The sequence below is a fragment of the Bidens hawaiensis genome, unplaced genomic scaffold (assembly GCF_021521415.1).
Source record: "Bidens hawaiensis isolate Kalapana, Puna unplaced genomic scaffold, B.hawaiensis_p1.1 tig00001685_1, whole genome shotgun sequence".
NCBI lineage: Eukaryota > Viridiplantae > Streptophyta > Magnoliopsida > Asterales > Asteraceae > Bidens > Bidens hawaiensis.
Genome location: NW_027491095.1, coordinates 3,541,713 through 3,546,820, shown reverse-complemented (window position 1 = coordinate 3,546,820; position 5,108 = coordinate 3,541,713). Strand labels below are relative to the sequence as shown.

At 35.1% G+C, this 5,108-nt stretch overlaps 1 non-coding gene across 1 annotated transcript; it reads right to left on the bottom strand.

Moving 5' to 3' along the window:
- Positions 1 to 3,251: 3,251 nt before the first annotated feature.
- LOC143593740 (U6 spliceosomal RNA) lies at positions 3,252 to 3,353 on the bottom strand. Its single transcript, XR_013146184.1, has one exon. It is a non-coding gene; the product is annotated as a U6 spliceosomal RNA (small nuclear RNA).
- Between the last annotated feature and the right edge of the window lie 1,755 nt (positions 3,354 to 5,108).

Below are 5,108 nucleotides of genomic sequence, written 5' to 3'. Positions count from 1 at the left end.
TATTAATGTAATACACATTTTTAGTTTAGATAATATTTAAACATTCAAGCAAATAAACAAAAGTGGTGAAACGCCTTAACCTGGGGTGTCTAAGCAGATGAATATGCTAATGAAACACGGTTCTCAAATTAGATAATTTCATTCATTAAGCAGCGAAAACATTATAAGTTCGCAAACATATTGAACAAAACATTTGTCTTTAAAATATACATAAACAACATAAACTTTGGATGCCAGTCTCTATTTCGGATAGCCCGCCGATGCTCTCCATCCTAGTATGAAGATTATCGGCAATCAGTTTGATGTGCGTGCTAAAATCAGCTACACTGAGTGAGCTATAGTTTAACACGCAACCTCAATTTATCATATCACATTTCATAACGTAACATATCTTAGCATACTCATCATAACATAACATACATAAGGTCACTCATAACACAACATTCTTAACATTCCTATGAGTATGTGCATGGCTCGCCGGCCATCCCTATACTCAATATTATGAACACGTACAAGGCTCGACGGCCTTCCTATGCTCTTTACTATGCACACCAACAAGGCTTGACGACCTTCCATATGCTCATCCTTACCGACACGTACAAGGCTTGCCAACCTTCCCTATGATCTCATGTACAAGTTTCGCCGGCCTTCCCTATGTGTACATGCACAAGGATCGCCGGTCTTGCCTGTCTTGGTGATCAAAATTATTTCTTAGGCCTAGAAGTTACTCGCAACCAACGTGGCTTATTTCTTAGTCAAACTAAATACGCCACCGACATTCTTCAAATGGCTGACCTTTTGGACTCCACAACTTCACACTCCTATAGCCACCAATGAGTCCTTTACCACTCTTAATGAACCATGCAACGACACCATGTACTATCGGTCACTCGTAGGGGTGCTTCAATATTTAACTATTACAAAGCTTTTACTACTATTCACTTACAACATGTGAATCATATTTGATATATTGCACCTTAACCCTTGTGCTACATTTCACCAAACCATCTCATACGTCCATCTTGGGTTATTCGGATGTTGGCTGGTCAGTTGTCTTGAGACTCTTCATTCTACATATGGGTACTCTATCTTCCTTGATGGCAATCTCATTTCTTGGAGTGCTAAAAAGAGCAACCTACCGTTTGCGGAGGCAGTCGTGAGTATGAATATCGTGTCATACCTAACACAACAGCTGAAGTTATGTGGATCACTCATTTACTACATGAGCTGCATGCCTTACCATCATGTCATCCCACCATTTTGTGTGGCAACCAAATTCTGTGTGACAACCAAAGTGCTCTTTTCCTAACTCAGAATCTCGTGGCTCACAAACGAGCCAAATATATTGACTCGGATTATAATTTCATAAGGAAGTGTCACATAAGGAAAGCTTCAAACCAAGTTCATTCCAACCAATCATCAAGTGGTGGATATCGTCACCAAAAGTCTTCCTCGCTCCCAATTCAAGTTCTTTTGTCACAAGTTACAACTTGGACCGCCACACTTTCGCTTGTGTGGGGGATGTTAGTTTACATAAGTTCATATGTTTTGTACTCACATTGTATTTGTTTATTCTTGCTGTACCTAAGCGTATTTTCTCCATCTATATAAGTTCCAATCCCTTAATCGAGGGATATAGAAAGCTAAGTTTAACATGGTGTGCCTATTGTGAATGCTCTAAACGAGTTAAATGTATATTTACACAATTCATCAGTCATCACTAGATTTAACATGAAACTGATTTTCCTATCAAGAACAAACCTAGCATGATAACAACCCTACACTTTCATTACTAGAGATAATAACACCCCAAATTATAAGGTAAATTTCAACAGCCTTATAATCATACTAAGGGTCCTAATTAGCCCTACACGAACAAAGACAACATACTTTTGATGAAAAGACATAAACAAAGATCTCATAACTTAATATATTCAATTCTTAGGTCTAACATAAATTTTCTAAAACAAAATGAGCAAGGCTGGCCCAGACTCCGACAACCATTCAGGGCACGGTTTTGGTCCGAAACACAAAATTTAAAAATTTCAAACTGAAAAATGACCTACTTTAGCATCCTCCGGTCACTGGACCTCCACGCTGCAGCCGAGTAGCCAACGGTCGGTGATCCCTTAGTCTCTCTTCCATAGTTCGACTTATACTTGTTCCATTTAGGTATTCTTCTAATTTTATCTAAAATTGTAATTGTTTAATTTAATTATATAAATTGTTAATTTGGAATTGTTCATGGGCAATTGATATTTGAATAATGTAAGTTGGAATTGATTAGGGATTTAAGGTTTATATGTAAATTGGAATTGATTATGGATTTATAGTTAAAATTTTGTTTGTTCGAAAATTAGGAAGCTTGGACGATGAAACGACAAAGTCTTATTAGCAGTCTTTTTACACGAACATTCCAAGAAAATGATGATATCGATCCAACACCAAGTTCAAAAATAATTATTATATGAAATACGGTAAAAAATAATTCGGATATTGTACAAAATACGGTAAAAGAAATTTTGTTTGCATTGTATGAAATACAGTAAAAAAATAAAAATTTAACGTTACCCCTGAGATTCTCATCTAGATCCTACACCGGAGACGTCCCAATACATATAAAGCTATAAATAATATATATAAATAAATTATTTAAATTCTTAATACATACTAAACAAACCAAATTCGAGCTCTCATAAATTAAATGAGTGGAGCTGTTGCTCTCATCAGTTCGATTGATTAAGCCTCGTTTCAAATTCCAGAATAATGGGCTACACAGATTCAAAACAGTTTTCAAAGATTGAAAAGTTGATAGATATATACATCCTCAAAGCTTAACGAGCATTTCATCCAAGTTGCAAACATTGAGAAGATAATTAATTAAAATTGTAAAAACCTGAAACTGAGTGTAAGTTATTTGTTTCATAAAGACATTGTGAAATACTTCCAATAAGAAAATATCATGATCTGAAATTAATGTATCTAATTGTTTAACAAATCCATAAGAAAACCTCACAAACTCTATAGCAGCTTCGATTTCAAAACTGTGAGATTTGACATTATGGAAGCGCATACAAATTCAATATGCATTTCGAATATTCAGATTTTGATACATAGTGAAGTCATTGAACTGTGTGATGAATACAAATAGAGGTCGTCGGTAAGACGGTAACAACAATGTCGAAAACACAGCTAGAGTTTTAGCAAAGAAACGAAAATAAAAAGCACAGGTATTACGAAACAAAAACAAAAAAAATTTGGACCATTTCTCAATTTGTGCGTGTCATCTTGCGCAGGGGCCATGCTAATCTTCTCTGTATCATTCCAATTTTAACGGATGTCCCCAAAGGGATAGCTACAGATGCCAGTCTCAGCTATTTAAAGTATGAATTATTTCTTCTTCTGGTCGATGTGGGATGAACTGAAACTCTTTATATGAACTTAATTCACTCTTTCTCCAGATTATCAAGTAGGATTTGATCTTCAGGTAGAAACTATAACATATCAATTAGTTTTTAGACAATGAATTCTAATGGTAAAAATAAAACAAAGGGTTCTAGAAGCAAACAAATTGCACCGTAAGGCCACATGTAACAAAATGTCCCGCACCCCTTCACATTATTAGAATTATCAATTCCTGAAAATTATGGATTTTATTATTCATTTTTAACATTAAACAAAACAAAGAGGGTTTATTTAACTCTTCTAATAGGTTTAATTCCAAATCCATATCGTGGTTAGATCGGTGTAAGTTCAGTTTTGTCATTTGTGTAATTTGTTGTTAGTCCTGTTATTGTTTGGCCTATTTGTGCGTTTTTTTATAAAATATACTTTTCGAAAATAAATAAATAAAAAGGTCTTCAATTGAAGGTCCTTTATGCCTTTGAGAAAAGTAGCTAGTAATGGCATATAATTATCATTAGCAACCACAATGGATACACCACTCACCAGTACATTTCAAACACATGTAGAAGTCAATGCATTCTACTCTTAATAAATTTTCATCTGTACTATGACTGTGTGGGGGAGTAAAATGGAAAAATAAACAAATGTAAAATTGCCCGGTATCAACTACCAACGATTTCATTGTCTGTCTGCACATTACCATCTTTAATTTCAATTGTACTATTGCGTACAACTCGGGCCAGCACATTAACTTCATCTAACATCATATGTCGGGCCACAACTAGAGATCCAATTATTGACCTTTGATACCAGTAGTCCAGTACCACTGCCCTTAATCATCATCTTGGGCCCAATGAGCCCGTAACCTGATACAGTCGTTAAGCAAGACGGGCACATGTTGAGGCCCGCCGGCCCACTACAGATTACCCTAATCAATTTTAGGTAAGTTAGTGAAGCTACAGCCCCCACAAACAAAGATTTCAAGAAATCATGAAGACATAAAGGAACTCATCAACTATACATGTAAAAAAAATGCAAGTTGTTAAAAGGTCGATACTGTTAACAAGCAAATTTTAGAGGGTGTTTGAGTGAACTTTTAAAACTTGTTATTTGATTTTTAAAAAGCAAAAACACTTTTGAAAAACTCCAATTTTAAGCTTTTGAAGGAGCTTCGGCAAATGTCTTTTGCTTTTCAAGATGCAATAAAAACAAATAAGCAAATAAATCAAACACCGTCTCTTTAAGGTTTTGTCTTTGGGGGCCACGGTTGACGTTACAGTCTTACGGAACATACTTTTGTATGATATTTTTGGACACGTTCTTATAAACTATATAACTCATTCAAGTATTGAGATTATTAATGACGTTATGAAGCATACTTTTGTAAGATATTTTTGGACATGTTAATGTAGCTGCATGTGAATTTTGGATAATGATGAGAATATACGGTTGGATTTGTGGAGGCTTGGGCCCGGTTACTTGAAAACGTGTTTTGTTGGGTTAATGAAGACTAAAGACATGAGATGTTTGTTTTATTAGACCGGCCCTAATAAATCTTTATTATAAGGGGCCCGTTTATGTTTTATTGTTCTATAAGTTTGTAACCATATTTTAGTCTCTATTTAATTATTTATATAATGTTTGCAACCTGTGGATGTAAGTCGGTTTAGATCGAACCACGTAAAGTTGTATGTGTGTGTTTG